Here is a 13180-nt window from a genome sequence, read left to right as displayed (position 1 = left end):
GCCCCAAATTTCATGCGGGAAAATTAGCAATTTCTACATGAATGTACCTTAGTTTGCACTTCCATGTATAAATGATATAGAGAGTACGTAAGGAAAGCACCCGACAATAATTAAGCAAAAAGTTCACACATATCAGTCCATAAAGAATCTTTACTTTAAATTTCCTTGATTTTGTGCCAATTTTTTTTAATTTTAATATGGGTACATTTTGTGGATTAATTTGAAGGAAATTGCACGATTGTGAAAAAATGTAAAGTTGTTCAACAATTTGAGATTAAAAATAACCATTGTGTAATATAAGCAATATATTGTGGCGTTTCATTGAATTTGTGTATTTGGAGGTCCTGAGATATCTACAACTGAATTATTTAATACTTTTTACAATAAGTCATGTTTTTGCTGTCATATTTTACTTTCTCCTGCGGGCCGAATTGGGAGCTTTTAAGGGCCGGATTTGGCCCCCGGGCCTTGAGTTTAAAAATGAGGAAAAGTTAAAGATGTCAATGTAACCCTCTTTTGTTTACCAAAAGAGAATACAAACAGTTTTGGGCGTCTGTTCCAACTCTGCGGTTTGGTAGTAGAAAAGCTCAGTGTGCTGACACGCTCTGGTAGCTAAAGTTAGCAAGTAGTCACGGACTGTTGAAAAATGCACAAACCCTGAGTATAGAAGTCATTATGGGTGGGAGTCCTTCGACAGTCAGTGATTTACTCACTAACTTCAGCCACCAGAGCGTGTCAGCACACTGAGCTCTTCTTCTCTGCTTCATATACCGTATACTGGGAACTCGTACAATGAGAAAGGTTCCATGTTGTTTGAAGTGCATTGTCGTGCGTTATTTTCTGTTATTAATTAATCGCAATTAACACGATAAAGCCCTAATTGATATGCTCTCATATGATTTATGGAAGACGGCAGAGTTACGCTGAAATCAAATCAAGCCAGATTACGTTACGAGAAATTTTTCACGTGTGTTTGAATGGATTTGAAATCTTTCACAAACACACAAAACATGTTTAACTCACGACCAACAATTTACATACAAAACCTCAGAGTGGTTAGCAAATAAAAATCATAATTTACAAACTGATGCATTTTATTTTGCAAATAAGAAACGCAACAATCAAACAAATACAGCACATTGTACACACGTCTGCAATTACAAAAAATATCCTTCAAGTACAAGAAAACAATTCTCTAAATTTTCACCTTGTAGATCCACAGATAAATTGGACTTGGTTAATGGAGGCTGAGGAATAAACCGTCCAATCAAAAGCCTTGATTCACATCAGATTAAAACCCATAAACAACACAGAGTTTAATCAAAAAGCTGCTTCGTCAAACTGAAGATTACATGGAGACCTTGACCCGTTCACACGTCGTAAAATCCCACTGCGCTTCAGTCTGGGATGTCATCATCAGCTGCATGACATCATCACTCATTGAGTTATAACACCTGGTAGAGTCACATGACCTGGTAGAGTCACATGACCTGGCAGAGTCACATGATGAGCGTTCTGATGACATGAGTCCCTCAGTCTAGCTTTATGTTGGACCAGGTTTATTCAACGCTGGGGTCGTGAGTCTATATGGTTTTGCCTGGAAATAAGACAAGGTTTCCTGAAATGTCTAGTAATAATAAAATAAAATAAAAAACAGAGTTAAAAGAGTTAAAGCACAGTTAAAAACAATACATAATATCACAGAAATAGACATACAGTGCAGGAAGAGGAAAAAAGCTCAAATATCTTAAATAATTAACATTTTTTCCAAATGAAAACACCACACAGAATCTCAAACAACTGTTTTTTATACTTTTACTTTGTCAAAGATAAATCTGGTTGAAATAAAATGCAGTATAAAAATATCTGAGCTGATGCCTAATGTTACATTGTGCACTGATACCGGCTACTCTGTGTTTGTAAAACAAACATGATTAAAAAAAAAACAGAAATTTGTGATATAAAAATAAGGTCACGACAAGAAAAAGGTTTGGAACTTCTGTGTTAGACGCAGAATAACAAAATATAGCTACAAGCGATGATAAACGGTCGTGCTGCCTTTACGAAATTACACCGCCTTTGGCAATCTGCGCCACCTTTGCCATGCCGCCTTCACTGCGCCGGCTTCGCTCTGCCACCTTCAGTGTGCTGCCTCCAGTTCATACAAAGATCATATAACCTAAGGAGAAGTACGTTAAAATAGGACATTTGTCCCATATTAAATTCTCTTCACTCTGTAGGGGGCGCTACATGCACCAATGTCCGTTTCTCCACATTGAGCTGGTTTAAGGCTGGGAGTTTAACATTTGATTTACCTTTGATGCAAATCGGAGTTTGTATGTGCAAATGGGAGCATTTTCCAAAAATTTTATATTTTGTTATTTTTGGGCAAAATTCACGGCTCCGCCCTGCAAACATCGTAAAAGTTTTCAAAAATCCATAGCTTTCGGTGTCACACAGCTCTAGATTTGAACCCCGTCAGTGAAACGTGAGCGAAAATAGCAATTTTAAAATTTTCAATTCTAGATTCTGGACTTCCTGTGTGTTTTTTGGCATGGTCTGAATAATATTTTTTACTTGTCTTGTCATGGTCTACTTCTGTGTCAATTTTCATGATTCTACGATGAATTAATTCTTTTGGCAATTCCTATCTTTTTCCTATATCTTTACTGTACTTGGGGGCGCTGGCGCGTCAAATCTTTGCATTTTTAAAATCGAAAATAGCCATAAATTAGAGAAGCGCGTGATTGAATTTTGTTTGAATGTTTGAGATTCTACATAATGGTTCAGTGGGTGAAAAGTAGGTGAGTTGGTTCTGACACTGGGTAAGAAAGAAAGAATAATAATATTCCAGCCCATTAACAATGTTTCCCCCTTTTTGAGTACCATGAACTATACATTTTTGGAAAGCACAGGGGTACGTCTACAACATGACAAGGGTCTCGTCACTGACGGGAGTTCGCATAGACTCCGCCCCTTCCCTCGTAGTGGCTACACTACGAGGACGCTCTGGCCTAAAAATGACAAGAAAATACAGAACAACACAAAAAAAACGCAAAACATGAATGTGCGTCTGTTTTCTGAGTCTCTGAGTTTGAGTCAGTTGTTGAGGGTTTTTGCTGCGAGCCACGAGCTAGCTGCTAGCTGTTAGCGCACATGTGCAGCCCTCATCACAGCGAGTGTTTGGCCTGGTGGCGCTCATGCATGTATGCATTTTTGTGTGTTGTTTATGTGCGTTGGCCACTTTCTGTGTGCATATGCACATATGTGTGTGAGTGTGTGTGTGTGTGTGTGTGTGTTGGCAGCCAAACGAGTGGAGCAGGAAGAGGAAGAGGCTAGATGGTTGGAGGCTGTGTTTATTTATTCATTACCCAGCAGCCCTGGCGGTTTCAGGGGGAAATAGCAACCCTTGTCCTGAGCCCTTTAGCTCTTTGCGCTGCTGCTTTCATTCTGCTTCACCCTTTAAAACCCCTGCTTCTCTCACCTGACATTCACTCTGTAAAATAATCATTTCCAACACATCAGGAAAATAAATAATAGTTCTTATTCTCCACTTCACTTTAAACAAACCAATGAAATGTTTTGACAAAATGCTTCCTCATAAAAAAGTCATATAAATAAGTCCATACCAGCAACTCGTTCCACATGTTTGGATTATCTTAGCACGTAGCAACTAGTCCCACATTTTTACTTTAGCTTAGCACGTAGCAATTAGTCCCAAATTTTTGGATTAGTTTAGTACATAGTCACCAGTCCCACATGTTTGATTTAGCTTAGCATGTAGCAACCAGTCTCACATTTTTTCTTTAGCTTAACATGTAGCGACCAATCCGCCATGTTTTCTTTAGCTTAGCATGTAGCAACCAGTCCCACATGTTTAATTTAGCTTAGCATATAGCAACCATTCTCACATATTTGAGTTAGCTTAGCAAGTAGTATCCAGTCCCAAATGTTTGGGTTATCATTAGCATGTAGCAACCAGTCTCACATGTTTGGGTTAGCATAGCACATAGCGACTAGTCCCACATGTTTGGGTTAGCTTAGCATGTAGCAACCAGTTCCACATGTTTTCTTTCGCTTAGCATACATGTAGTGACCAATCCGCCACGTTGTCTTTAGCTTCGCACATAGCAACCAATCTGCCATGTTTTCTTTAGCTTAGCACGTAATGACCAGTCCCACATGTTGGAGTTAGCTTAGCATATAGCAACCAGTCCCACATGTTTAAGTTAGCTTAGCATGTAGCGACTAGTCACACATGTTTGGGTTAGCTTAGCATGTAGCGACCAGACCCATATGTTTCTTTAGCTTAGCACGTAAAGACCAGTCCCACATGTTTTTGTTAGCTTAGCATGTAGCGACCAGTCCGTCATGTTTTCTTTAGCCTATAGCACGTAGCTTCCAGTCTCACATCTTTGTGTTAGCTGAGCACAAAGTAACTAATTGTACGTGCAAAGCTAAAGTAAATATGTGAGAATGGCTGCTATGTGCTGAGCTAACCTGAACATGTGGGACTGGTGGCTACGTGCTAAGCTAACCCAAACATGTGGGACTAATTGCTACGTGCGTATTGCACATAGTAATTAATTAGTCCCACATGTTTAGGTTAGCTTAGCATGTAGCAGTGGTCACTGAGCGGGGTCAAAGGGTAAAGGGGCGGGGCTATCAGGTGGTTTTATCAGTTTAAATAGTAATTTTTTTCGTGTTGATAAATCCTGAGAGAGTGAATCCATTATTATGGGATGTTTGCCTCTAACTCACTGCTTCCATCTGTTCACCATCGTTGTGTGAAACTTGTAGATTTAAAGAATAGATCAATGGCTTTATTGATCCTGAGGGAAACCGTGCGTCCTTCTTCTAATAATCCCAGTGGTGGACAAAGCCAATCACCAGGATTAAACAGAGGAAACACACACACACTCTCACACCTCATAAACTCAGCAGCCTGTTTTTATAGCATTTACGAGAACACACACACAGGAGAATAAAAGCTAACGGCGGCGGTGCTAATCTCCTTCATGGTGGGAGAGCATCGATCCCCGGGACAAAAGAAGATGGCTGTGCGTACGTCTTCCTCCTCCTGACCCTTCGCTCTACGTTTAAACCACCACCAGATCAATGGTTATACTGGGTGATCAATGGCTGTCACATGGGGTACAGTGGATTTAGCTCAGTGGATCAGAGGGATTCATCCTCCTGCCTGAGCTCTTTTATCCATGCACTTATTTATGTTGTTTTAACTCTGCAGCTTAGAAACGAGTCATGGACTGACAACTGTGTGGTTTCCTGTTTGTGATCAGAGATCAAAATCTATTTTCTATTTCTAGAAGTAAACGTACAAAATGACTTCTAAACACACACAAAAGGATAAAAAAATACGCATAAAGACAAAATAATACAGATAAATCGCTCTAGAAATTAAAAAAACGACAACAAAAATACACAAATGTCTCCAAAAAAATGCACAAATAACACAAAAAATGCACAATATGATTCCCACAAACGCACAAAATCTTAAAAAAAATACACAAAAATGATTCAAAAATACCAAAATTAGTCCAAAACACAAATGACTAAGGTCTCTATTCTCCCATGTGCGTAGGTCCAAAAAGCCGTTTTTGTCTCTGTGCTATTCTCTCCCTGTGCTTAACTCAGCCGCTGCGCGCCTTCATCCCAGTTTCGCACTGTGGGTGGAGCCTCCCTGAAATGTGGGCGTTCCCATTCAAATCTGACTTTACGCGCATTCTCCGGAGTGCGTAAGTGCTTTTCCTCTTACGCGCTTCTAACCCTGGAATAAGTGCGGCGCCCCCATAAGGTGAAACATTATATTGCACTAGAAATATTGACTTAGTTAAATTTGAAGCCACACGGAGTCGTGCGTCGCACAGCAGCAGCTGTGATCACTCAGCTGCTGCTGCACAATTATTTAAAACTGTGACAGACACAGACTTCTGTCCACGTTGGTCACAGTGATTCAACTATTTTCACACTATGTCCAACGTAAAGTCACAGTTTGATCCATATGAGGATGAGGATGGACCACAAACTGTTCCCACACATATTTTAATGAGGCTCAGCTCAGGTCACTTTCAACTATTTATATTTAAAACTGTGTATTATGGAAGTTAATAGTTGTTTCACTGTCAACATCCCTCTGTATTAAAGCAGGACGCTCTGTGGACGCGTTATTTCCTCATATCTACATCATCTAACTTTGTCACGCTTTACAGTGATGATGATGATCAAGGAAAGAGATCACACTTCAATAATCTGATCAATAATCTGATCAAATCAACCTGTTATATTGTTTATCAATGAAGGCATTTCAAATTAAAAGTGAACTTAATAATTTTTATGGATTTCAATTACATTTACATATGTTGGGAAAACTCCATGTTCCGTGATTTTGAGACAGCCCAAAAAAATGACATCACCGCCTCCTTTCCTTCAGCCCGCCTTCATTCACAAATACGCGCTTTTTGGCTCCCTACGCGCGGGGGGGAGGCGTGTCAGCAGCCTGGACCAGAGAATACGCATAGGTGAGAAGTGCGTAACTGCAGTCGAGCAAAAAAGCGCGTAAGTCCAGACGGGAGAATAGAACCCTAAAAGACCCACAGAAATAAAGACCAAAAATATACAGCAATGACTTCAGAAATAAAAAAAAAAACTACCACAAAAATGCACAAATAACCCCAAAATACACAAAATGAATGAAAAATATACAAAAATGATTCTATAGTACAAAAATACGTCTAAAACAAACAACATTTATATAAAAATGCACAAATGACAAGACTAAGTAAAAAAAACAAATAAAGAAAAAACACAAATAAAGACCAAAAATACACAAAGTACAAGAAAAAGTACAAAAGTGACTTAAAAAAAATACAAAACGATTGAAGAATACACACACAATTGTGTATTTGCATGCGTACAATGTGTCTGTCCGTCTGTTGTACAGTTTCCTCCCTCACCATCAGTGAGTGACAGTTTATATATAATTATATGATGCTAATATAGCAGATTTGATTCATTTTGCCCCTTTTCAGGCCTGCAAACGTGACGTTTGGACAGAAACGCAGCCTTTTTCTGAGTGGAACAGAAAAGATCAGCAAAGAGGAAGAAATGAGAGGAAAAAACACAAAGGTATGAAAGATTAATTGAAAAATAAAACCCGTGTAATGGCATAAAAACACTCTAAATGGGTTGGGGTGAGGCCGTGAACGGCGGGAAGCCACACGATGTACCTGAGGCACTGCCAAGTGTTAACATGGAAAACACATCAGAGCCGAGCACGGCTGTGCACGGTTGTGCACGCATGGAAACGTAGACATGGAGACGTAGACATGTGGCCGATACATCCAGCTTCACAGCGTTTTTTCACTAGAAATTAAATGTAAATATCTTTAATTTAATTATTTCATTTTGGGGCCATATCACACACTTCCATGGTATGTTTCCCATTAAACCAGTGGCTGAGGCTTAGAAATATTAATTTAATAACTGTACTTGACTACATTAACACAATTTAACATGTTTGGAACAAGTTTAAAGAGTAACTAAACCCCAAAACCACTTTTTTCTACTGAAATCAAATATATTTGTTATAAAGTTGATGATTGATTCAAGTCCAACTCTTGATATTTTAGTCAAACTATTTTAATTTGATGTATTTTGTTGTCAAATGTCAGTGACTGCCCTCTATGGGTTGAAACCTGGCTATTACAAGCTAATTTTGCTATTGGCTGTAATTGGAGATTTGTGACACTTCCTGCATCACTGTTGGCTCCGCCCCTTCTACAAAAACTATTTCCTGTGGACTCTACAATCTGTGGGAGTAGTTGGATGATTAGAAATGTGAATAGGGAGCTATTTTGAGTATTAAATAGCTAGCTAGTTCATGTAGCATACATGGTTCTTTGGAGATTTTAAAGTATATACTGGGCGTGTCTTAACTGCTCCAGGAGCCCCGCCCACATTCAAGGTATATTTCGAATATTCAGCCAAAACTCTTTAAATGCAGTAAAATCATCTGAATATGATTAAACAGCCCATTGTTGCTTATTTTTACCCTTTTTCTGCAACTACACCAAACTTACCATATTTTCATTTATTTTCATCACTTTTTCTTGCCATATTTTTCTTCCTTTTAATGTATTTTTGCTGCATTACTCCCATTTCTGACACGTCTACATCAAATTTCAATGCTTTTTCTGCTCATTTTTCTACTTTTCTGCACATTTTCAGCACTTATAAACCCTTTTCTACCATTTTTCCACTTAATGTCACATATGTTGACCCATTATTGTCACTTTTAACCTCTTTTCACCAGATTTCATGCTTATTTTTTGCCAATTTAACCACATTCACCAGTTGCTAGTTGAAACTAATTGTTCCTACTTTTTAAATGACCTTATGCCAACCCACCCTCCCCCCAGTTCTGCCACTTTTAATCCAATATTGACACTATGAACCCTTTCTACCCTTTCACCTTTTCTGGCCATATTTTTGCTCCTTTTAATGCATTTTTGCTACATTTCGCCAACTTTCTGCCACTTCATCATATTTCATTGCATTTTTCTGCAAATATTAGACAGTAATATCTATCGATTCAATGATCTAATGGATGAATCGATTTATATTCCTACAATTCAACTACAACTTGGACAAAATACTGTTGAATTCTTTGTGGATGCACAATTTAATGTGTTCTTGTGTCATCTTCACTTTCAGCACTAACTGTTGTTGAAACTGAAATATTAACTTTAGAAGTGCCTTGGTTGTAACTTTTGATAAATCTGAGCTGTGTGGAGCTCTCCTAACATCTGATCAGAGAAACAAAGAACGCCCAGAGCCAAGTCGGTGTGTTTGTTTGTGCGTCGGAGGTGCATTTTCTCTCTCCGACGACGGAAACGTGCAGATTTGTTTTTTTGCACGTCGTAGATTTCCAGAGTATTCCGCCGCAGAGGAACGTTACGCAAAGAGCGAAAGAGAAGAAAAAACACACACGGTGCACGGAGGAATTAGAGGGTTAAATATCTGAGGGACTTTATTCTGTGTCAAAGCAGCGAAAAGTACGAGAGCCTCAGAGGAGCTGCTGTCACTGTAGCACTGACAGGAATGGCCTGAAAACAACACACACGCACACACACACACACACACACACAAAGACTGGATCATCCACATTTATTTATTCATTCATTCATTTGAACTAAAGTCGTTTATTTAAAGCATTAAACCTTCAAGTATTTTTCCCACTTTCTGACTAAAATACATTTAATGCTGGATTTTATTTATTTATTCATTCATTCATTCATTTATTTAATTATTTATACCTGAAATTGTTCAGATATTTGTTACAGTAAAAAAAAAAAAACAACCACAGTCTCACAGCTCTTAAAGCAACGCTTGATGCAACATTTTTTACTTGTAATTTTGCACCAAATTTTGGTGAATATTGGTTTATTATCAGTTAATTCACATTTTTATTTAAATTTTTTAAATTTAAACATAAGTCGTTAACTTAAAGCTGCCATTTTCAAGCTATATATATATATATATAATTTATTTGTTTTTTATTCGATCATTTTTGTATTTATTTGTATTTATTTTTTAATTTGTAATATTTTTTATTTACTTAATTATTTACAACTGAAATTCTTCAGTTCTAAAGTAGCGCTTGATGCAGCATTTTCTTTGATTTGTATTTTTTTACACCAAATTTGGATTTATATTTTTTTATTTACAATTTATTCACATTTATTTATTTATTTATTTGAACTAAAGTCATTTACGTTAAGCAGTAAACATTTTTATGCTTTAAACTTTTTTCCCACTTTCTGACTAAAACATATTTATCAGCAGATTTTATTTATTTAATTAATGCATTTATTTAGTTATTTATATCTGAAAGTTTACAGATATTTCTTACAGTTAGAAATACGATGGTCTCGCAACTTTAAAGCAACGTTTGATGCTGCATTTTTTATTTTTTATTTGTAATTTGACACCAAAATTTTATTTCCATCACTTAATATTGGTTTATTTATGTATTTAAACTTAAGTCGTTTATGTAAAACATTAAGCATTTTTATGCTTTAAACCTTAGTATATTTCTCACTTTCTGACCATAACATATTTATTTATTTATTTATTTATTCATGCATTTATTTAGTTATGTGTACAGTTAAAAAATACAGTCGTGCAGTTCTAAAGTTTTTATCACTTAATATTGTTTTTTTTAAATTTAATTAAGTTTTTTCCCACTTTATAACTAAAACATACTGTATCTATAGCTGGAGTTTATTTATTTACAGTTGAAATTCATCATCTTTTTATTATAAAAAAGCTCTAAAGTAGCTCTTGATGCCTCATTTTTTTCTTCCATTTATAGTTTTACACCAAGTTTTGGTTAATATTGATTTATTTATTGGTTTATTATCAGTTAATTCACATTTATTTAATCTATACGAGGTAAATGGGGCTGAGGAGACTTGGTGTTTTAATTGCGGGCTTTTATTGTGAAGCACTTCATGTTGTATTGATCATGAAATTGTGTTTTATTGAATGTTATTGTGTTGGTGTTGTTTTCTTTAATATGAAGTGTGTGTTTAATGAGTAGCTATCGTCTGATCCTGATCCTGATCCTGGAGACGAGCTACTGGTTCTCTGATGACTTCCTCTCAGACTTCCTCTCAGGCATCTGCGTCTGACGGGAGGGGTGGGATATTAAGGCTGTTAAACAGTGGAAGGAGAGCTGGGGGCTTCTGGGAGCCCCCGAGGAGAGCAAAAGCTTTATTGGAAATGTAATTTTTGTTTGTCTCCAATTACCTCGCTGCTCATTTGTTTTACACGTGGATCCTCACTAGGATTGCTCTTCTGAGAGGCTGCGCTTTATTACAAATGGGGAGAGCTTTCATTGCAGATTGCACCGAGAAAACGGCCTCGTATTTACACTTTAACCCTTTAGCTGTTTTTATGTGTGCGTTAACAAAGGCTGGAGCTCATTTCAATTCACACCAGAAGAATATTCATATTATATTATATATTATATTCATAATATTGTTTGTTTACTATTTGTTTGTGAAAGAATCATGTACTGTACGTAATAATCACTTTGTATGTTTTTGGAGTGGTTTTGTGTGTTTCTGTTGTTATTTTGTGTATTTTTAAAATGATTTTGTCTATTTTTCATGTCATATTGTGCATTTTTCTTGTCGTAATGTATGTTTTTCTGTTATTTTTGTGCATTTTTCTTAATAATAATAATAATAATGATAATAATAATAATTCCACCTGTTCGATGTACTGCGCACAAGGCTGCTGTGTCTGTAGCCCCGCCCCTCTCCCTTCCCCATTGGATGCACACAGACTGTACCACGCATTATGACCAATCAGAAAATAACAAAAATACACATTTATAAATTAGGGCTGGGACTTTATTGGATTATTTTCGATTGGTTAATTACAGAAAAATAACGCACTAACAAAAAATAACGCAGATAATGTATTTATTTTTTCCACTCCGAACACCGCGGAACCTTTCTCATTTTACGAATTCCCGGTATACCCATAACAAGGGCTGGAACTTTATCGCGTTAATTGCGATTAATTACAGAAAAATAACGCACGAAAAAATATTCATGCAGGTAATCACATTAATCGTTTTGAACCTTTCTTAATAGGAGGTGGCTATCTGTACGGTTGCCGTATCAATATACCGACATTCTGTCCGTACGCAGCGCCCCTATTTGGCCAGTTTAGGTCACGTGACTAAGACTGAACCTAACCATAACCTTAACCCTAAAAATTGTTGCGATATTGGGTTATAACCTAACCCTAACCCTAAACATCAATAGCACCCGGGGTTGTCCGTACGGCAACCATACAAATAGACACTTTCTGTCACGTACTGGGTTTACCTCCATACTGAGATTATAACCCTAACCCTAATCCTAACTTAATCCTGACCTAATCTAGACCTCTTCCAATAAACAAACAAAACACTTTGAAAACAAGCAAAAAATGTTTTATTTTTTCAGCAAAAATGTATTTTACGGTAGTGCGCATGTGCGCGCATGTACATATATGCGGATATACAATCACTGTACGTTGCGCACTCAGTACATGACACTGGTATACCCAGGATTAGGGCTGGGACTTGAACACGTTAATTACGATTTGTTAATTACAGAAAAATAACGCACTAAAAAAAATGAACTGCGTTAATTGTTTATTTATCTTTTTGCACTCCAAACAGAACGGAACGTTTCTTATTTCACGAGTTCCCGGTTTACCCATAATTAGGGCTGGGACATTAATGTGTTAATTGTGATTAATTAATTACAGAAAAATAACACTAAAAGAATATAACGCAGCTTACAAAGTATGTAATGAATTCAATTTTTTAGTTTTTTTAATCCAGTCCAACCACTAAAAAATACACATATTTAAATAAGAAACCCTTTGTTCTTTCCTGTATTTATGATCTGATTGGTCGTTACTCTAAAAGCTGACATTAATATTGATAACGTGGCCTCTGATTGGTCATCACATTTTTTTTTTGTGGCCCCATTGTAATAAAAGTGGGCCGTCTCTGTAGTGCAGTGTTTATTATTGATTAGCTATGATTATGAGTGTAAACATGAAACGATCATCATCTGATAAAACACTGTGAAATATTCGTGTGGGGTTTGTGGGTCTGATGCGGAGGCTCCGCCCCTTCTTTTCCTTGTTTTTGGTTTATCTGAACATCGATGTGCTGCACAGGGATGGATTATAGATCCAGGCCCCACACACTGAGGGGGTTTTATTGGGTTCTGCCATGATGAGGCGTATTCCATCAGAGGTCGTTTGTCCAGCTTTGGGTGGATGAAGGAAGATGAGATCACAAGCTGAGCCAACGCATCCAAAGCGCCGCACAGATCTGTGTTACCCACAATCCATCATGTTGGACCATATGTAGCGTCTCAAATTAGCCAGACCACACATCTCTGGATTAAAGAACCATTTGTATTTGTATTTAAATCACATTACATTATCTCAGTGTCCTTCAATAGTTATAGCAGAGATGGGCTACTTCTATCACAGTGGGCGGGGCCATAAACATGTGATTGATCTGATCTGAGGGTCACATGATCAATATTCATGTCGGCATTTAGGATAATGACCAATCAGAGCC

At 37.2% G+C, this 13180-nt stretch overlaps 1 long non-coding RNA gene across 1 annotated transcript in view; it reads left to right on the top strand.

Moving 5' to 3' along the window:
* Positions 1–13180, top strand: part of LOC114477305 (uncharacterized) — a 42748-nt gene that overhangs the window by 3076 nt on the left and 26492 nt on the right. Inside the window, exon 2 of the long non-coding RNA XR_003675692.1 lies at positions 7050–7146. This is a non-coding gene — a long non-coding RNA (uncharacterized LOC114477305). The remainder of the gene's footprint in view (positions 1–7049; positions 7147–13180) is intronic.

The sequence above is a fragment of the Gouania willdenowi genome, chromosome 15 (genome assembly GCF_900634775.1).
Source record: "Gouania willdenowi chromosome 15, fGouWil2.1, whole genome shotgun sequence".
NCBI lineage: Eukaryota > Metazoa > Chordata > Actinopteri > Blenniiformes > Gobiesocidae > Gouania > Gouania willdenowi.
Note: the sequence above shows the minus strand (reverse complement) of the source record. Positions and strands in the feature narration are given on the sequence as shown.